General features: G+C 33.7%; 1 long non-coding RNA gene and 1 pseudogene across 1 annotated transcript; one reads left to right on the top strand and one right to left on the bottom strand.

Moving 5' to 3' along the window:
* Positions 1-376: 376 nt before the first annotated feature.
* LOC114076435 lies at positions 377-6,573 on the bottom strand. Its single transcript, XR_003577357.1, has 3 exons — positions 6,466-6,573; positions 6,259-6,327; positions 377-731 (listed from the first exon to the last, which is right to left on the bottom strand). It is a non-coding gene; the product is annotated as an uncharacterized LOC114076435 (long non-coding RNA).
* Positions 6,574-13,290: 6,717 nt separating this feature from the next.
* Positions 13,291-16,237, top strand: LOC107013550 (annotated as a pseudogene).
* The last annotated feature ends 6,828 nt before the right edge of the window (positions 16,238-23,065 follow it).

The following is a 23,065-nucleotide window of genomic DNA, read 5'->3' as shown; positions in this document are numbered from 1 at the left end:
AATCATGTATATTATGTCGTGGGCAGGGTACAAATGAGAAACCGAAAAAGAACAGATAAAGAATTACATAGCCAAACAAATCTTAGATACAGTATTGACTATTGAGTGTCTATGCAAGTTTTTAATAATTGAAACTAATTACCTTATTTTTATGAAAATTAAAATGAATTAGCACATTATTCTTAATAACATTTTATATGATAAAAAAAATTATGACTTGATTTCAGATATTGTATACAATAATCGAGAAAATAACTTGATCTAGTAATCAAAGGGAACCTCCAAGCCGATTTGCATGTCCTTTCAGATAATTTAGTGCCATAAACAATAAGAAACCAAAAGGCATTAAAAAGATCAACATCGTATAAATTGCATATTTAGTAATTCAATAATTTATATGATTTATTAGAATAATATAAACTGTTGATAAAATAATAAACATTTAAAGATAAACTCTATAAAATTGCATGTATTTTAAAAAAAAAATCAATAAGAAGTGTACAATTTTCTTGATATAATACAATACAGTAAAATAAAGTATTTTGAGGTAAGAATTATATTCTTCATGGATATGTGATATTTTGAAGTACAAATGCGGCTTCATTCTCAGCTTCCAAGCATCCAAATACTTCTTTCAGTCTTGAACATATCAGCTTTTGAGATGATCTTATAAAGCACATGACAACATGATATTGGTCTTTATTGGCTGGCATTTTGGGGGACAGGAACTTCTGGAATTAAAGATATCATTGTAGCATTAATCTGTTTCAACAAATGTCCTCTTTGAAAAAATTTACTCCACGCTTTTTTGAAATTCATTTCACCTTTTTAGAAAAATATTATTTATACTCATTAAGTCGTAAAAATTATTAAAATTAACCATAAGTTTTTATTAAAAGTCAAATGGATTTTCGTTCCAACAATAATTAATAGTGTTCGTGACATTAGAGTAATGTGGTGATTTGGAGCGAGTGCGACAAGCATCATTCCATACATCGTGAAGTAGACAAATAACATGACTTTGTTAACATGAGCCGATTGTTCATCATTTTCATCAACAATCATACCATCATTTAATATTTACTGAATATTTCATCACTACTTTGGTGTTAACGAAAAAAATTATATAATTCAACGTAAGCAACTACTATAGAGGGTATGTTTGTAAAAGATAAAAGTTTAGAGTAAAATTTCATTTTTCAAAAGATCTCAAATAATGAGATTTGGCCCAAATACTAGAAAAAACTAGTATTTGAGAATTTGGGATATTTGCTAAAAATATTTGTCATATAATTGATAAATTGTATGGACAAACACTATTTGTCAAATTTTTTCTCAAATATTGTTTGGGTGAAAATTTGGCAAATAGTGTTATTTGTCGATACAATTTGTCATTATTAAACAAATATTTTTGATAAATATCCCGAATTCCCAAATACTAGTTTTTTCTAGTATTTGGATCAAATCTCATTATTTGGGAAAATTAAAATTTTACACCAAATTTTATCTTTTACAAAAACACCCTCTATATTAGTGTTTGCGTTGCATTGTATAATTTATGTGAATACCAAAGTAGTGATGAAATATTCGGTGAATATGAAAATGATGATATGGTTGTTGATGAAAAAGATGAACAATCGGCTCAGAGTAACAAAGTCATGTGTTTTTGTCTACTTCACGATATATGAATGATGTTTGTTGGACTCACTTCAAACTACCACATTGCTCTAGTGTCATGGACACTCATTATTTGTTGCAATGAATATCCAATTGACTTGTAATATAAACTTATGGTTAATTTTGATAGTTTTTAAAACGTATAGATATAAATATATTTTTCTAAAAAAAATAAAATATATTTATGGTCAAACACATGGTGAAATTTCACCCACATTTTCAGTCTAAGTAATATTTGCCAAAAATATTTTGAAATACATGGCCCACTCTAGCTTAGCCTTCTCCAATTGTTGCAAATGTTGATCCCTTGGTACCTTCTGTAAAGCTATTTGTACATTTTTCCAAAGCTTTCCTATCTTCCTCAGCCTCCTTAACAATAATATTAAGAGTACTACTACTCAACTACTTCAGACATTGCTTCAATATCTTCAGTTTACTCACTACTTGATACATTATATGACCACTAATCTGTTATTTTCATACCTCTTCAACCTTTGTTAAAAATGTAGTTGGTGAGACCAAGTGTTGCAATACTTTAATGCTTTGATTTGCTTGATCCTTATTGGGCAGTGATCACTGATTCCTTCTGGCAGAAACATTGTTGTATATGACGACATGTCATCTAGCCATAGTCTATTAATAAACACCCATTCAATTTTTGAGTTTATCTTTATATCCCCTTTATCTTTCCAAAGTATGTACTTCCATTTTTCAGTACCTCCAGGAAGCTACAATGCTCAACACTGTCCTTGAAATCAGCAACCTCTCCATATAATATTGTGTTTCCTCTTATTCTATCATATGCCTTCAAAACTGAATTTTAAGTCCCTAGCTATGAACCAGGGAAATTGACATTCCCCACTTGTGTCTTTTAGATATCTTCACAAGTCTCTTCTACCTCCTCTTGTGTTGAATGCATACACCATACTCAGCAAGAACATTTTCTGACCAGTTATATGTCTAACCTCACATGTAATAGCTTGTTTGTCATACTTTTGAGCTTCACTTAGAAGAAAACAGGTCTCCAAGTCATCCATATCCTCCCATGTAATGAGCCTCCAAATTTGTTACATACTTCCATCCACAAAACATATTTTGTGCTATCGTTTCTATTCTGTCACTTTTTATTTTATTTTCTAGTAACCCTATCATCCAGCTGACTGGTTATTCCAAAGGATTTTGGTCTCCTTATGCTTATTTGGGCTATTGAGGCCCCTCACACTCAGACACAGAATATCATCCATTCCCAACTATAAGAATGTTAGTTTCCCTCCTTTGTCCATTATTTGAAGTCTGAGCCTGTTTTTATGTCACATCCTCTCTTAACACCTGAAAAGCACTGGGTGTTGTCATTGGAGAGTTTGAACTATGAGTCTTCCTCCTTGGGTTTGTATGGACAGGTGTTATCCATCCGGTTTTCTTCACATTTAGAGTAGTCATGTTTTGTTTCCCCTTATGTATTCCTTTGTGCTGAACCTTCCACTTCATTCTCCCTTGTTGCTGCGTCTCGAACTTGGACTTCCTGCCCTTGTTTTCCTCATCCCACTCTTGTATTCACATTTGCATCCTTCTTCTTCCGACATTCCCCTTCATTATGCCCGTACTTTTTGCAGTGTATACACAAGGAAGGCTTCCAATCATACAACACTCTTTCTGAACCATATTTCGACATCCATCTCTACTTCAATTAGCAGCCTTGCAAAGTTTAACACAACTTTCTTCTCTGTGTGTTGGTCCATCATTAAAGGTTTTCCCACTAGACTATCAATTTTATTTAATCCTTTTGAACTCCAATATTTAAAATCAAGTCCAGGTAGTTTTACCAATATAGGTACTGTAAGTTCATCTCTTGTGAACTCCATGTCAGTTGTCCATATTATCAAAGTGATAGATTCAATGATTGATATGTTTAACGAAGAAGAGTTACGTGATACAAGTATATGGAATAGAGGAGGTGATTACTTGCAGGTTATATATGGGGCTACACCAATCCTCCTTAGGCAATTTGGTGCTATTCTTAAGGTTTTAAATGAAGGTTCTTAACATAAATAGAGTATATTCGTCAATTTAAATTATTTCATTTTTTTGTGCCTTCATTTATATATTTTGTGTTAAATTTATGTTGTTGATTCGATCGTGTGCTTACGATGAAATTTTATTTTTGTACTTTCCAAAAGAAATACGATTTCATTTATTTTTGACATGCTTAATTAAGCATAGGATATATCAGGGATAATTTTTCTACCTGAACAAGGTAAGTTTAATATTGAGTAAATTTTCACAGAAAGTTTTGAGTTCAAAGAAGTAAAACTCTAAGTTTAGCATCAAAACTGAAAAAGCGAGATTGGTACATATAACCTCCAAGCAATCATCTCATCTCTTAAACACACTTGCATCAAGAAACTCTTCTTCATTAAACATATCTTCAGCCACCGAAAAAATTTTGAGGCTTTGTTGTGTTTGCGAATAACAGGAAAAGTAAAGTCAACTGTTGATATGTTTGACAAGAAGGGTTACGTGATGCAAGTATGTTGCATAAAGGAGATGATTACGTGCAGGTTATATGGAGCTACACCAATCCTCTTTAGGCAAATTTGTTGTTATACTTAGGGTTTTCACTTTTGGTGAACTCAAAATCATATGTGAATGTTTACCTGATTATCGTGAAGGTTTTAAACATAAATAGAGTATATTCGTCAATTTAAATTATTTCATTTTTGTGCCTTCATTAATATGTTTGTGTTAAATTTATATTGTTGATTCGATTGCGTGATTATAGTGGAACTTTCTTTTTATACTTTTCAAAAGATAATAAGATTTTATCTATTTTTGACATGCTTACTCAAGCATAGGATATATCAGGAATAGTCTTTTCTACCTAAACAAGGTAAGTGTAATGTTGAATATGTTTGGTAAATATTTACAGAAAGTTTTGAGTTCACCATAAGTAAAAACCCTAAGTTTAGCATCAAAATTTCCAAAACGAGATTGGTACATATAACCTGCAAACCATCATCTCATCTCTTAAACACAGTAACATCAGGCATTCTTCTTCATTAAACATACCTTCGGCCACTATTACTTTCTCTCTGTTATTTGCAACCACAAAAAATATTCAAAAGTTTCTATGACTTTGTTGTGTTTGCGAATAATAGGAAAAGTAAAGTGAATGTTTGATATGTTTAACAAAGAAGAGGTACGTGAGACAAGTATGTTGAAGAGAGGAGATAATTACTTGCAGGTTATATGGCGCTACACCAATCCTTTTTATGCAAAATTGGTGCTATACTTGCAGGTGTATTCGCCAATTTAATTTACTTCGTTTTTTGTGCCTTCATTTATATGTTTGTGTTAAATTTACGTAGTTGATTCCATTGTGTGCTTACAATGAAATTTATTTTTGTACTTTCCAAAAATAAAAGAAGATTTCATTTATGTTTCACATGGTTACTCAAGCATAGAATAGATCACGAATAATTCTTCTACCTAAACAAGGTAAGTGTAATGTTGAATATGTCGGATAAATCTTCACAGAAAATTTGAGTTCATCAGAAGTAAAAATCTTAAGTTTAACAATAATATTGCCAAAATGAGATTGGTACATATAACCTCGAAATAATCATCTTGTACACACTTATATCATGCAACTCTTCTTCACTAAACATATCTTCCGCCACTATGACTTTCTCCCCGTTATTTGCAAGCACAACAAATATTCAAAAAATATTTTATATAAATATCAAACATATTGTTTAGAAGGAGGATTAGGAGGAGAAACATGGAAGTGTTGTCTGTGTGACCAAATATAGAGAAGATTATGTTTCCTTTGATTCAATTTAGTATGCTACTGGATTTAGAAATGTACAAAAATCAAATTAATTAGTTATTCAAGAAATATTTTATATAAATATCAAACATATTGTTATAGAAGGAGGAGGAGAAGGAGGAGGAGGAGGAGGAGAAACATGGAAGTGTTGTTTGTGTGACCAAATATAGAGAAGATTGTGTTTCCTTTGATTCAATTAAGTATGCTACTGGATTTAGAAATGTACAAAAGTCAAATTAATTAGTTTTAATGTAAATTTGAATTAGTATCTAATATAGGTAAAGAAAGTCTTACAATAATGTGATTTATCATATAGTGTTTGGTAGAACGTGATTTTTCATTTTCAATTGTCCTTGAGCATATTTTTTCTTAAATGCTGACCTAATATTACGGTTGAAATGTTATGCATCAAAAATAGTCTAAAAAGAAGAAAGAAGCATAGAGTTGTATTATATTTTAAAGAAATCTAGCAATTCTATAATTTTAATCCGTTGTAATTTGTTCATTGACCATCAAATATCAATTTTTTGTTAAACTAAAATCCAGTAGGTGACTAAAGATGTTACATTTCCCATTAAATTAGAATTATATGGGAATTACAGAGTCTAATCTATTATTTTATTCCAAAATAGAGAAGAACCCAATCAATTTTTTGAAAAGGGAAAATTATGCAACACACAGAAATCTTAAATAATTTACCAAAAAATAATCTCAAAACACACCTAAAAAAAAGAAAAGAAAAAAAGTGGACGTACCAGACAAGAAGTAACATGCTCGATTTCTTGATTTTTGACCACTCAAAAATTTGCTTTCTGCGGATGAATCTGATGACAAACAAGCATTATGTATCATTTGAACTGAAAATCAACTATTAGAATATACAATTGAAATAGAAGAGAGACGCTATTAATTTCTTATGAATCTATCTAAAGCATCTATGAATTTGAGGGATAAAGACATACCTTTTTGATGTTTTCTATGTGTATGAAGAACATGAATTGATGGATAGAGGAGAGATCTTTTCGATGTTTTCTATGTGGGTGATGGACTAAAATTTGGGTGATAAAAGTCTTTAGGTTGGTATTTATGGATGGAATGATGTGATATGTTTTTTAGGGAAGGGAAAAAATATTTATTGTTTTCTCCCTCTTCAAATAGTAGATAATAAAAGGCCCGTATACTCGCCCAATAGTATAATTTTAAATGGAAAGCTTACATAAATATAATATATTAAGAAAATATTTACCAATTCATAGAAATAACATTTTTCTTCACTTAATCACTCCTAATACATTTAAAATCATATATCATATATTTATATAAAAGAGAATCCTAGGCTCGCCTACGTGGCATCACCACAAGCTGGAATTTTCTTTAAGATTTATTTATATCCAAAAATAGTCTTCTTTTTCATGAAAATTTGTGACTTTTATGAAATTGTGACTTTTACGAAAAGGTGCAACTTTTATGAACAGTTATAACTTTTATGAATAGTTGCGACTTTTATGAAAAGTTATAACTTTTATGAAAGGTTGTGCCCTTTCTGAAGGGTTATAACTTTTCCAAAGAGTTATTACCTTCTCCATAAGGTACAATAAATATTTGTTCACACTATCTTTTGTTTTCTATAAATAGAGGGATTTCATCTCATTTTAAAGTAACAAAAATTTTGAAATTCTTCTTATGCACAATTCAATATTATTTTTGTTTCAACACACTACTGAATAGAATCGCTCTATCATGAGAGGATTTATTCATTTAAACCTCGAGTAATAGAGGAGAATAATTTCATTAAAGGGACACTCTGCATTCAATTGGCTCAATTTTTCCTTTCTTTTTCATTATATTACAGTTCCTAATATGTTTGTTTTATATTCTGTTGTTTATGTTTCTACAAAATTATTGTTACAAGTAATTGTTAGTACATATTAAACAACACGCGTTAATTGAGTATTCACACAAGTTTTCTCTACTGAAATTGTAATTTCAAATTGAACTTCATTACTCTGGTATGTTGATTTTTAAAAAACACCCAAAAAACTTAATAGTTTTATGTAATATGTTCCCTTTCACGTATATATAATAAGTTGAATTATTGTCCTATATGAGACATTCTACCTTTAATTTTTCATTTTAATAATTACTCATAATATATTTAAATGGGGAAATTTACAATGATTTATGTCAAGCAAACAATATAGTTGAACATTCTACACGTTAGAATAAGAATGTTTGTTCACTTTGATCAAGCTTTTAAATTTTATCATCCCTTTACCAATGATTATTTATTTATTATAAAATTTTATATCGTCGGTTGATGATCATTTGATTCCCCAAAAATATCAAGTAGTAACAGTTCTTGGAATCAAAAGGATAAATTATTAAACCATATTTAAGATGATTGATTGAAGGATAAATGATAAGATGTTATAGTTATCATTTTGTTAAAGGAGTAGATATTATGTCCCAATATCTTGAATTTGTAAACAAAGGATTCATTATTGCAATCGAAATGCTAGATTCTCTAGTTACACAACTGTCAAGAAAAATGATAATAGAATAATGAAAAAAATTAAGTCACATCTAATTTCATTGTAATTTGTATGTGTATAAATAAGAGAAAGTGTATTTAACTCAAGAAAGAACACTATTTTTCTTTGAATTGGCGAGGAAAACAGAACATCCACCGTTCAATCACTATATATTTTCTTGGACAATTTCAATAGAAGCGAAGGCAATGAACCAGTTTTCATCTCCATGCTCCTGCTCTTTTAAACATAGGAATTTCATTCTTATAAATACTTGTCATCTACTCCCAACTTTTCCACTATTGAGTTTATGTGATTACCATTAGTCGAATCTAAGCTAAAGTCATTTCATTGACAAAAGGAGGCAGTCTGAGTGAAGCAAAAAATATTACATGGCAGATTAGGAACATTCTAGCGTCTAAAAATGACATCCATATGCAGTAAGTCATTAAGAAACTATTTCACCATTTTCTAGATCCAAGAATACCAATATGGACTTGATGTCCCTATAGTTTGGACATCAAAAGCAACAACAATTGATTTTTGATTATGAAATATTAATATGGATGTCTCAAATTTTCTCTATGATGTATAGTTAATCCTTCACTGCATACATCATAATGAATATAACGTTCACAACCTCTAACTTTTACCATAATCTTCCATGTTAACGCCACCACAAACCAGAATTTTCTTTTAATTTATTCTATTTCCAGAACTAGCCTGTGAATTTTATGAAAAGTTGTGAATTTTATGAAAAGTTGTGACTTTTATGAAAAAGTTACAAATTTTATGAAAAGTTATGACTTTTATGAAAATTTGCGACTTTTATGAAAAGCTGTGACTTTTATGAAAGGTTGTGACCTTTTCGAAGGGTTGTATTTTTTCAAAAAATTTGTGACATTTACGATAAGACAATTATTCACACTACCTTTTGTTGTTTATAAATAGAGGAATTTCCTCTCATTTTAAAACAACAAAAATTTAACTTCTTCTTCTGGACACTTGAATTATTGTATATTTTTCTCCTGTTGAATGACTCAGTCATTCCATTGTTTTTGTACAATACACTGGTAAATATAATCGTTTTATCCTGAGAGGTTATATTTCTTAAATCTAGGATACTAGAGGGGGATAATTTCCTCAAGGGGACATTGTGCATTCAGTGGACTAGATTTTTTTCATTCTATTTCATTGTATTGTTACGGATCTTGATATGGTTTTTACAGGTATCAATTTATGCTTATATTTTTAATTGTTATGTTTAGTACATGCTTTAAAAAATTGTGTTTCTGAAAAAATATTGTTATAAGTATTTGTTAGTACAGATTAAATAACAAACGTTGATTGAGTATTTAAGCAACTTTTGTGTACTAGAATTGTTGAAGGTAGAATAAAAATCCCTTACAAATCTCTAATTTCTTCATCAACAACATCATTTCCTTACGTACAAGAATGACATTTTGTGTTCTTCAGAAAATCCTTTAAGAGTTCCATATCTTTTTATTTTTATGTTGTTTTTATCTATTTTCACTAAATTTTATCAGTGGATATTATGAGTACTTAAAGAATTGGAACTTGATTGAAGTGTTAGTCAATTTTTTGATGTGTGTTATTTCTAAACACGAGTTCTTTTTTGGTCAAAATGATTTGTTATCGTTAATGGATATCTCATAGTTTATGCCCTTTAATGTATGTTTTTTACTCGTTGTTTTGTTGTCTCCTTAAAATGGTATTGATCATTTTGGTTTTGTATGTATATGATCTCAATTGGACAAAGTTTTCGTCCTTTTTATCTTTTTCTCTTTTTTTTCCTTTTCATCAGCTCTTCTAAATATTTTTGTGTGAGTTGTGACTATTTTTGGCAAGCTTAATTTGAAGAATATGAAACAAAACCTACTCTTAATACAAGTAATATTTTCACCTACAAAAGATATGTCTTTTGACATAGATTATTTGTCATTAATGTACCAAGTCATTGTTGAGCCTTTGAGTTATCTAGGTTATACTCATTTTTAATATTTTAACGTTCAAGAATATTTCTTCAAAATGAGTCTAGAATCCTATGTTTTGATCAACTTGTACTTTCATAATGCAAAGATTATATGTAATATCTCGCAATTAGAAAGAACTAGAAAAAAGTTTAAAATTTTAAAATACTTATTTTTGAAAAGAATAAGAAAATATGGAAATTTTAAGTAAGTTAAAAGGTGAGTTTATGGTCAACTTCAAACGCCCATAGCTTCTAACACAGGATGATTTAGGGTTATCTCTAGATATGATTGGAAAGCGCTTGGAATAATCTTTCCAACGCCTCCGCGTTTGCGCAATTACAAGTTCGGATGAGTGAGTTATACCTTTCGAAAGTTGGGTTGTTGGATTTTGAAAAGCCCAATCCGGATTCGGGAAGGGCAAAGTTATCTCTTCCTTACCTAATTAAATTGATTCGTTTTTAGGAATTATTTGGGGTAAAACAATACCTTTGTTCAATTTAGAAAAATAGAATTCACGCTAGGGCTTGGAGAAGAGAGAAAAGAGGAGGGAAATCAAGAATCGCCAAGAACGCTAAAGCTTTACGCGTGGAATTCGTCGGCGGTGAACCCTAAAAAGGTATGTGAGATCACATAGTGTTGGGTTAGTTCACTCACACGCTAATCTTATTTCAATTCAACCAATTTAACTTGTTTGAATACAAAAATGTAAGTTCTTGAACAACATTGTTGAAAATTAGTTGAGTTCTTGATGGTTGTGTAGTTGAAGTCTCTTGTTGATTTGATTTATGTTTTCGTGTGTAATTTCGGGTTGAATCTATTGTATATTGGTATTATTAATGATTCTAAGTGTTGGGTCAAGAACCATGGAAGTTTAGAAGGTTAAGATATGAAAAATGAAGGAGAAAAGTCGAGAACAACTGGTAAGGGGGTTAGGGTGTCGCGCCTCTCAAAGTCCCACAGACCAATCTCTTTCTGTAGGGCCTTGGGGCGTCGCGCCAGCCAGATTACCCCACCTAGCTCTCTGTAATTTGAGGGCTGGCGCCCCACGCATCTCGGAGCGCCAGGGACACCAATTCTCCACATTTTCCCCACCTTTTCGTACTAGTTCCTAAGCGATGTACCTGTGTTTCTTAGTTGATTCCAACGCTATAAGGTACATCTAAACATCATGAGATCATCCATAAAATGAGATCATGAACCTTGAATCCATAAGCCAATTCAAGAAAAATTAAGATCAAACTCAAAGAAGTTAAAAGTCAAGTCTAGAAGTTAAAGAGCAAGTCAAAGCAAAGTTCTTAAAAGTTTTTAAGAGTTTTTAGCAATGTTTAGCTTTGTTTTTAAGACTTAAGTGTTGATTTAAGTAAAGAGTAAAGTTGAAGTTATTTCTTCAAAGAAGTATATGGGGACTATATACTCCCAAAGAGGTTTAGAAGAAATGTTTTCAAATTTAAACAAGAACGGAAGTTGGGATTTGTAAAGAGCCTTCGGGCTAGTTTTAACAAAAGCTACAGCTTCCTAAAATGAAGCAAGCAGGAAAATGAGATTTCCAAGATAGCCTCTGAGCTAAGTTTGAGCACTAATCTCAACTCATAGAAAAAGTTTATTTTAAAACATAAGAGTCAGTATATTTTAGGAGTAGTATTGAGCACCGAGTTGGGGACGAACATGAGTTCAGATAACTCATATCTCCATAAAACCATGTAGTCACCATGGGTAAAAAAGGGTCATACTTTTTACATTAGGCAATTCAGGTCTTACACCTTTGGCCAGGTATAGGATGCGCTGGCAGTGTGAGTTAGATCGTTGTATCATCACTATAGCGTTTATGTGATGGTTGTCGGTTAGAGAAACTCCAACAAAAGTCATTGTATTTCATATAGACAAAATACATTTAAAAAAAAAACTGAACTTGGCACAAAAACTCACTTTAGTACTTAAACTACACGGGTGTTGATATACCCCCCTTAACATGTTTGATGTGAATTATTTTCAACATTCCGAGCACCAGCCCAGTTGAAGGCTGGGCATTGTTACACATGCCCGTTTTCAGTGTTCAACGTCGCCTAAGGATTTGAAAAGTATCTTACCCGTTCCCAAAATACAACTTGACCCACTTATAAACAAATATCCTTAAATCTCAAGCTCCGTTCCCAAATGCAACTTGACCCACTTATAAATAAATATCCCTAAACTCATAAGCCCGTGATTTTCATTTGTTTCTCTTCTCTCATACCTAGAAGATCAAATTTGAAGATTTCTCTTCCATTAGAGTGAATGAGCTGTTGATTTTAGGGTTTTCATGAAAGAAACAAAGGATCGTGTGAAGAAACAAAGTTATCATGTTAGTAATCTTCGTTTAGACTATTGTAGCATTTGACCAATTTTAGGGTTTTTGAAAAGCTTAGTTTTTTTATCTTTTCAGTTTGACTATGGATGTGTACGTTACCTTAAGGTTTCACCATGGTGGAAAACTTCAACAAAAACCTCATATTTAGTATGAAGGAGGTATGGTCATTGATTGTTTTGGCGTAGATGTTGATAAATTGTCCTACTTCAAATTTGTTGATATAGTTAAAGAAATTGGGTATAACTGTGTTGCTAGTGTTGTTTATATTAAACCACCTAAATGTCGACATGTTGTTGAAGTTAAATGTGATAGGGATATTATGGGTTTTGTACCTAAATTAAAAAATGGAGATATTGTTGAAATTTATGTGACTCATTTAGTTGAAGAAGTTGTTGCAGCTCCGCCAGCAATTGAATATCTAAATGATGTAGGTGGGGAATCTAATGCTACTTTTCATAAGGAATCTAGTAAGAGTTTTGAGGATAGTGAAGGTTTAGGGTTTGAAGAACCTGTACAACCTATTGTGGGTGAAGAGTTGAGTGAAGTGTTTGGTAGAACTTCTACTAATGCTGGAAAGGAATTGGGTAGGGCTTCGGCTAGGGTTGGAGAAGACATGGGTGGTATTTCTTTTGCTGTTGTTGCATCTGATATTCCAGAAGTTGGGTCTGATTGGGAAAGTGAAACAGAAGAAAGTGATAATTTAGACAATGCAGATTTGTCTGATGAAGGAGAAAATGAGTATGGTAGTGATGTTCATGAGGAAGTTATAAATCTTAGGAAAGAGAAAAGGCTGCTAAAATAAAAAAGAGAAAAGACAAAGTCCCTAGAAGATCTGAAGGAGTTAATATAGGGGGAAAAAGAGTTGATTTGGGATATGATGAATATCTATCCAAGAAACAAACTACTTTAGAGGGTAAGATGGTTGGAGATGAGCCCTACTTTGATTCAGATGAAGTTCTTAGTTTTGAAATAGATAGTAATGATGATGTTAATGAGGAAGATGAGGTTGAACTGCCTATAAGAAGACAAAGAAAATCAAGAAGGGCAAAAAGAAATAAAAATAAAATTGTATTTGATCCTACCTGTCAGTAAATAGTTTGAAGACTGATCTTGCTTTTGAAAGTCTTAAGCAGTTTAGAGAAGCTATTACTAAATATGCAGTTCAAGAACATGTTGATATGTTAATGAAGCAAGTAGGGTGAGGGTAAAGTGTACAGCTAGTTGCCCACGGTTGTTGTTTGGAAGAATTGATTCAAGAACAGGAGATTTTATGATGAAGAATTACAATCCAGTACATAAATGCAATGGCACAACCAGAAATAAATTGGTGTATACAAAGTACTTAGCAGAAAGTTACAAGGACAGAATCATTTTTGTGCCTAGCATTAGAGTTTTTTAGTTTTAAATTTAAGTGAAGAAAGAGTTGAATGTGTATGTGGGGAGGAATGTAGCAGGGAAAGCAAGAAACATTGTGTTTCAACAAATTATGGGTGATCATGTGGAGGAGTTTAAAAGAATTTTTAATTATAGAGATGAGCTCTTAAGGACTAATCCAGGCAGCACATGTGTGGTGAGACTTAGTAAAGAAACCTTTGAATTGTAGAAAAATGTTTCAATCATTTTACATATGTTTTGATGCTTTAAAGAAAGCATTCAAAGCTGGAGCTAGGAGATGTATAGGATTTGATGGTTGCTTCTTGAAAGGTGTTTCTAGAAGTCAATTACTTGTGGCTGTTTGTAAGGATGGAAACAACCAAATGCTACCACTAGCATGGGCAGTTGTTGAGGTGGAAAACACATTCACTTGGAAATGGTTTATCAAGATTGGATTGTAAGACATGATCTTGATCTAGGAGATGGGACAGAATTGACAACCATTACTGATATGCAGAAGGTATTTTTATTTTCCTTTTCATTTATTCATTTATTTTCTTTTCCATTTATTCATCTATTTTGTTTTTCATTTATTCATTAAGTTAGATCTCATGATATTCTAAATGTTGTTAAAGGGTCTTCACAAAGCTATTCAAGAAATTCTGCCAAATGCAGAACAAAGAATTTGTGCAAGACATGTTCTAGCCAACTGGTCTATCAATTGGAAAGGCATTGAAAGAAGAAACTGTTTTGAAGATGTGTCAAATCTACATATGAACAAGAATTGAAAACAAATTTGGATCATATGGAGAATTTAGGCAATGGAATAATTGATAACGTATTGTACTACAATATAGAAAGGTGGTCTAAATTATACTTTAAGTATTTTAGCTGTTGTGATAGTGTTGACAACAACATGGCTGAAAGCTTTAATTCATGGATTTTGGGGGCAAGACACAAAACTATCATCACAGTGCTTGAAGAAATAAGGGTAAAAGTGATGAGAAGAATAGGAAAATTGAGGGAGTTCAGTGATACTTGGATAACAAACATATCTCCAATGGCCTTAAATGTATTAACAAAGAACACAACAAAGTCGATGCAATGTAACCTTGAATGGAATGGTGAATGTGGTTTTGAGGTTAAGGACAGTTGGGATAACACATTTATTGTGAATCTAGTCACACAAACATGTACTTGTAGATCTTGGACGCTAAGAGGAATACCTTGTTGTCATGCTATAGTTGCACTTCATTTCAGAAAATTGGAGCCAATTAACTATGTTGCACATTGGTATAGCAAGGAGACGTATCTCAAGGTATATAGTCACTACATTAAACCATTTACTAACATGGAAATGTGGCCACAATCGACCAACCCTTCTGTATTACCACTTGTTATTAGAACACTACCAGGAAGTCCTAGAAAGTGTATGAGAAAGGAGCAGAATGTAAAAAAATTGGAAAATTGTCTAATAGAGGTGTTGAGATGACTTACAGTCTTTGTCATACAAAGGGTCATAATAAGAGGGGTTGAAAGTTGAGTAATCAACCTAATACAGGCAAAGGAAGAGGAAACGGGAGAGGAAAAAATACTAGTTCAACTAGGTCAAGTGTTGGCTCTTCTACAGCACCAACTGAATCACAATCAAGCACAAAGAGAGGAAGAGGTCGACAAGGAGGTAATACAAAACAGGTAATGTTTATATTAATACATGTAGTTGTTATTTTACATCTTTATCGGTCTAGTATTTTTGTTAATCAACTTATGTTATAGGCTAGTGCTACTGGAAGGGGAAGAGGAACTGAAATTGGTTTAGCTGAAACTAGAAGGGGAAGAGGAACTGCAACTGGATCTATTAATGAAACAGGGATTGGTGTTGATGTCGATGGTTTTGGTCCTATTGGATGGGGTAGAGGAACTAGAACTGGTGTAGATGGAAGGGGAAGAGGAACTGCAACTAGTGTAGCTGGAAGGGGAAGAGGAAGAGGAACTGGTGTAGCTGCTACTGCTACTGATGTTCTTGGTGTTACTGGAGGAGTGAAGAGGCCAAGAATGGTTGGAATGGGGATACTACATACACAGAGTGGTTTTACAATCCACAATGTAAGTTGTCTTAAATATTTACACCTTTTTCAATTGTAACTTATGAAGCATCTAAGACATTGTTTATGTTGTGAATGTAGACTTGAATGCCTATGAACTCTTCAATAGTGACTGGAAATCTTGGGCATCACAAACCAAGATCAGGCTTAAAATGGAAAGGGAATGATGTTGTAACTCAACAAGGTCTTCAAGATATGAGAGAAAACAAACGAAGGAGAACAAGGTCTAATGTTGATGATGTTGATATGAAGACTACTTTAGTTTGATATTTTACCTGTTTTTAAAATAATTATGCAGTTGTGATTGCTTTAGATTGATATTTTATCTATTTTTAGAACATTTATGCGGCTATGACTGCATTAGTTTGCTCTATGTTTGTTGTTGAAACAATTATGTTACAGCTGTAAGTGCGTTAGTTTGATCTATGTTTGAAACAAGTATACAATTGTGACTGCAACAATAGTTTGTTATTTTAGTTCTCTTTTTGAAACAATTGTGCAACCAGTTTTGCATTACTTTTACGTGTACAATTATGCAGTTGTGACTGCAATAATGTGAATGTAGTTGTAAATAAAACATAAATGCGATACATAAACCAACAAGTTGCATTAACAGAATAAGAAGAACACACAGTTCATTACAGAAGAGTCTTGTACCTAATTGATTACAACATAAACAGTGCTACACTACTCCAACATTGATCTCACTATATCAAGAGATTAACGTAACTTCATTGAACCTTTCTTCTTATACATCACCTAGAAACAATAGCTTATAGTTATTACCATAATACAACAGCAAGCTACAACAAAAAAGAGCACATTCTGACATGTTCTTCTCCATTTATTCTGCATTACTTTCATGTTCTCAACCTCTTCTTGCAACATTTTTAATTTCATACCTAGACAATCATCATCTTGTTGGAAATCTCCCGACTTGTCAACTTCTTCAGTATCCTCAACCAATTCAAATGCAGTGGCTGAGGTTTGAGACGATTCTACTATATTCTCAAGCTCACCCAATTTCTGTATTAGTTTAGAAATCACAAATTTCGACCTCGAATCAATATTCTCTTTATCCTTCCAACACCAAATGTTGCAAGATCTAAGACCCTTCAATAATTAAAAAGGATGAAGGAATTAGTAATCAAGTTCTTAATCGGCTAAAAGAAAATAAACAAAAATGATGTTTACCACATAATAAGGACATGACCAATATCTTCTTCCGGGGTTATTGGAAGTCCAAGATGTTTTCAAACGCACCACAAGTCCATGATTACAATAAACTTTTTCTTCGTAGTATAATCATCTTCTTCCATACAAAGATTTGTCAAATCAATTGATCGCATTGTGTGCTACAATTTTGTGCAAGAAGTAACGAGAATCTGGAAAAAAAACTAGATAATAAGAAAAAGGGAGGAAATAAAAATCAAAATAAAATATAAAGAAGAATAGGTTCGAATCTTACATTTTGAAGAATAATTATTCCTTCAAAGATTCAACTTTTAGGTTTGAAGAGCTAAGATTTAAGAATAATAAAGAAAAAAAGCATGAATTAGGTCACCATTTTTGGATGATTGAGTTGGTGAGGAGAAGAGGAAATTAGGGTTCTACAAAAGAGAAGATTTACATTCAAATGTGTAATGGGTCGGATATTACCGTTGAAGGGTAAAATTTTATTTTTAAAAAATGCTAAAAGATGAATTACGCGCCCTTCAAAGTTGTATCAACACGCGCAGGAGGCTGGAGCTCCGAAGGTTGAAAATAATTTACATCAAACATGAAGGGGGGTATATAAACACCCGTGTAATTTAAGTACTAAAGCGAGTTTTCATGCCAAGTTCAGGGGAATTTTATGTATTTTCTCTTTTATATACACAGTTTATTTGTATTTTTATATACATCTAAGATTAAATTGTGTCTTTGCACACACAGAGAGTTTATAGCATATTCTTAAAAAGATTTTCTTTATATTTCACTTGCTTTTAAATTGCTTTATATTGAAATGAATCCAGTATGTTGAATTGAGTTGAGCTAGGTAAGTTCTTCAGACTTCCCTATCAAGCCTATGTTGTTTAGTATTCTAACTTGCATACTCATACATTCAATGTACTAATACCAGTTGGCCTGCATCATATCATGATGCTAACGCAGGTAACAAGGATCGGCATCCAACGCACTATTAATCGAGTTGAGCACTCCAGAGTCACAGGTGAGCCTCCTTGCATTCCAGAGGACTATTTTACTTGCTTTCTAGTTTAGTCATTAGGATGTTGTGGGGTTTGTCCCAACATCCATCTCAGTTTTAAAGGTTTTACAGGTAGACAATCAAATGTTAGTCCTTTGAGTCTTTAAGTATTATTCCTTAGTGTGAAAGACTTGGGTTGCCAGTTTTGGCCAAGTTTGAATGTTTCAGTTTTAAGACATTCTCAGTATTTACATTTTCTTCAGTTCAGTTAAGTTTATGATTATTCTCTTGCGTTGAGTAAAGTGAGTTATACCAAAGGTTCGCTCAAGGCCAAAAATGGTCATCAAGTGCCGACCACACCCAGGATCTAGGCTCAGGACATGACGAACTTGGTATTACAGACTAGAGTTCAAGAGTAATAGGGAGTCTATGAAGTTGTGTCTGTAGAATCGTAGTTATCGATATGAAGCGCGCCACATCTATAATTAGGAAGCTGCTATATCTAGGAATTCCTTCACTTCTTTCACTCTCTTTTCCTGCATTAGAGTTTCATCTTTACAAAGTTTCCCTCTAATTGGTGCTTGTGTGTATATCAGATAATCATGCCTCCACGAAGAGCAATCAGAGGTCTACCCGCAAGAACGAATGTTAAACCACAAAAACAAGGGGTACTTAATGCACCAAACGTGTAACCTCAAGGAGAAGTCACCAATGTTGTATACCGTGAGGTAATCTGGATGTTAAGCCAAGAGGTGACTAACAAAGTTGCAAAACAACGAGAAGCTCGATAAGAAAAGGCTGACACATCAAGGATTCGTGAGTTATTGAGGATGAACCATCAATGTTTCACCGGTTCAAGTACTATGGAGGATCTGGAGAATTTCATTTATGAACTTAAGAAGGTATTTGATGTGATGCATGTTGCGGATGCTGAAACAGTTGAGCTAGCTACATATCAACTGAAAAATGTTGCTAGGACTTGGTTTGATCAGTGAAAGGAGGGTAGAGATGAGAACGCACCACATCCGAGTTGGGCCTTTTTGAAGAAACTTTCTTTGGGCGTTTCTTTCCCCGGGAATTGAAAGAGGCTACGGTACGGGAATTTCTTACACTCAAGAAGGATTCTCTCAGTGTGCATGAGTATGGGTTGAAGGTCACCAACTATCTCATCATGATCCGAAAATGGTTAAGGAAATGAGGAGCAGAATGAGTTTGCTTGTTATTGGATTGGGTCGTTCATCAAGAAAAGAGGGTTGGGCAGCAATGCTTTTTGGAGACATGGACATTTCAAGGTTGATGACTTATGTGCAGCAGGAAAAAGGAAAAAAAGTTGAGAGATAAAAAGGAGTTCAAGAACAAATATTTTAAGACCGAGAATGAGTCTGGGCAGTAGAAGAGAAATGCTAAACTTCCAACAGAAACAGATGGATCATGCTTCACCGTCTGTTAGTGCACCTACACCTAAGAACAAGGGTGAGTACTATGGTTAGAATTCCAGAGTTAAACATGTCTATTCATAGGGTAATGTGGTGCATGGAGGTATCAAGCCTCCTACCTGTGCCAAGTTTGGTAGAAATCACTCTTGTGTTTGTAGTTATGGCTCCTCTGGTTGTTTTAAGTGTGATCAGACTGGCATTTTATGAGAGAGTGTCCAAAGAATAAGCAGGGAAATGGTACTTGGGGAATAGAGTCTAGTCTTCTTCAGTTGCTCCACCAAAGAAGGTTGCACCTAAAGGAACTACTTCCAGTATTGGCAGAGGAACAAACTGTTTGTATGCTCTCAATAATCATCAAGAGCAAGAGGATTCCCCAGATGTTGTCACTTCTATGGTTCAAGTCTTTGACTTTACTGTTTATGTTTTGCTAGACCTACGAGCGAGTTTATCTTTTGTAACTCCATATGTTGCTATGAACTTTGATATTATTCCTAAGCAACTTAGTGAATCATTCAATGTTTCTACACGTGTTGGTGAGTCCATTCTAGCAGTCGTGATTGTCGCATTTTCGTCAATCACAAGAGTATCATGACTGATTTAATTGAGTTAGACATGGTAGACTTTGATGTCATTCTTGATATGGACTAGCTTCACGCTTGATATGCCTCGATTGATTGTAGAACTCGAGTTGTCAAGTTTCAGTTTCCAAATGATCCAGTCCTAGAGTGGAAAAGCAGTTCAACTGTGCCTAATGGCATATCGTACCTTAAGGAAGGGAGGTTAGTTTCTAAGGGGTGTGTCTATCACTTAGTCCGAGTTGATGAATCAAGTGTTGAAGTACCTCATATTCAGTCATTTCCAGTAGTAAAAGTGTTTCCAAAAGTCTTTCCTGATTATCTACTCGGAGTCCCTCTTGAAAGAGAAATAGACTTCGGCATAGACATCATTCCAGATACTCGTCCTATCTCTATTTCACCATATAGAATAGCATCAGCAGAGTTGAAAGAGTTGAAAGAAAAGTTGAAAGATCTGTTAGATAAGGCTTTCAGTCAACCAAGTGTCTCACCTTGAGGCGCTCCGCTCTTATTTGTGAGAAAGAAAGATGGTTCCCTTAGGATGTGTATAGACTATCGTCAGTGTAAAGAGGTTACCATCAAGAATAAGTATCCTCTTCTTAGAATTTATGATCTTTTTTATCAGCTTCAGGGTGCTTCTTGTTTTTCCAAGATTAACCTCAAATAAGACTACCATCAGTTAAGAGTAAGGAAATGTGATATTCGAACGACAACTTTTAGAACTAGATATGGGCATTATGAGCTTTTGGTCATGTCCTTTGGGTTGACCAAAGTGCCCCCAGCATTCATGGACCTTATAAATAGAGTCTTCAAACATTATTTAGATATGTTTGTTATCATCTTCATTGATGACATACTAATCTATTCAAGGAATGAAGAAGATCATGCTAGTCAGCTGAAAATATTCCTTCAGACTTATAAAGATAAGGAGTTATATGTCAAGTTCTCTAAGTGTGAGTTTTGGCTTGATTCTGTGGCATTCTCTGGTTACATAGTTTTCAGTGATGGTATTGAAGTCGATACCCAGAAGATTGAGGCAGTGCAGAATTGGCCTAGACCCACATCTCCAACTGATATTAGGAGTTTCTTGGGTTTAACTGGCTACTATAGAAGATTTGTAGAAGGTTTCTCGTCCATTTCATCTCCTTTGACGAAGTTGACTTAGAAAATAATCAAGTGTCAATGGTCTGAAGCTTGTGAGAAAAGTTTTCAGGAATTGAAGAAGTGGTTGACTAATGCCCAGTTTTGGTCTTATCGAAGGGTACTCAAGGTTTTATGGTGTATTGTGATGCATCTAGAGTTGGTTTGGGTTGTGTCCTAATGCAGAATGGCAAGGTTATAGCATATGCTTCTAGACGATTGAAAGTCCATGACTTAGAGTTGGTTGTTGTAGTTTTTGCCTTGAAAATATGGTGTCACCATTTATATGGTGTTCATGTTAATATATTCACTGATCGGAAGAGCCTACAATATGTGTTCAATCAGAAAGAACTTAATCTCAGACAAACAAGATTGTAATAATCTCTCAAAGATTATAACATGAGCATTCTTTACCACCCAGGTAAGGCTAATGTGGTTGTTGATGCCTTAAGCAGGTTGTCTATGGGTAGTACCACCCATCTTGAGGAAGAAAAGAAAGAACTAGCAAAAGATGTATGCATAGACTTGCACGCTTTGGAGTCCAACTAATGGATTTCACAGAAGGAGGAATAGTGGTGACGAATGGAACTGAATCATCCTTAGCGTCAGAAGTGAAAGAAAAGCATGACCAATATCCCATTTGAACAAGAGGGAGATGGTGTATTGAGATATCAAGGTATATTGTGTGTACCCATGGTGGATGGACTCCAAGAGAGGATCATGGAGGAAGCTCATAGATCCAGATATTCCATTTATCGAGGTTCCACAAAGATGTACTGCAATTTGAAAAAAGTATATTGGTGGGAAGGTATGAAGAAGGGCATTGTTGAGTTTGTTGTCAAATGCCCGAATTGTCAACAAGTTAAAGTAGAACACGAAAGGCCTGGAGGTTTGGCTCAGAATATAGAACTTCTGAAATTGAAGTGGGAGATGATTAATATAGACTTCATCACGGGGTTACCAAAGTCTCGCATGAAGCATGATTATATTTGGGTGATTATTAATAGAATGACAAAATCAGCCCAAGTTTTATCAGTAAAGACTACCTATTCGGTAGAGGATTATAATAAGTTGTACATTCAAGAGGTGGTAAGACTTCACGGAGTTCTGGTCTCCATTATTTCAGATAGAGGTGCGCAATTTATTGTACAGTTCTGAAAATCTTTTCAGAAAATGGGTTCAAAGGTGAACTTAGGTAGTGCCTTTCATCCTCAGACTGACGGGCAAGCAGAGCGCACTATTAGACTCTAGATGATATGTTGAGGGCATGCATGATTGATTTCAAAGGGAAAGTCCACAAACCTTTGGATATATCACAATCTTTCGGAAAGATCACAATCTTTTGGAAAAGTCACAACTTTTCATAAAAGTCGCAACCGTTCGTAAAAGTTGCAGCTCTTCAGTTTCCATTCACATCTTTTAAAACCCAACATATCCTTAACTAAGATGTAGTGGTATTAGTTCTTTGGTGCTCAATCTGCACGATTTAAGGATAGATGAGTGTATTTCTTCCAATTAGAGTTGATCCAGGAAGTATTAGAGGAATTGGTCCTTACCTTGAAGAAGGAAGCTGACAACAGTGTTGAACAGAAGAAATCTTCACCGAGGTGGTTTCATGGTGCTCATGAGATCTTTGAACACCCAAATGAATACAAGTCAAGGTTAATTAAAATTTGTCATGATTATGTCGAAGAGAGAAGGACTTTTGGAGCTCCAACAAGCGTCCTTCGATGTACTGGAAAGATGCTTCTTGTTCTGACATTATCTTCCTCTGTGTTTCCATTTTGATCGATTTAGCTGCAGAGGTTGTGTTTTAGACTTGAGTCACTTTTGGACTCAAGCCATTTATGATTAAACCCCTCCAATAACCCCCTA

This window comes from Solanum pennellii, chromosome 3 (genome assembly GCF_001406875.1).
Source record: "Solanum pennellii chromosome 3, SPENNV200".
Lineage (NCBI taxonomy): Eukaryota > Viridiplantae > Streptophyta > Magnoliopsida > Solanales > Solanaceae > Solanum > Solanum pennellii.
The sequence above is the reverse complement of the archived record's forward strand: the minus strand, read 5'-3'. Positions and strand labels throughout refer to the sequence as shown.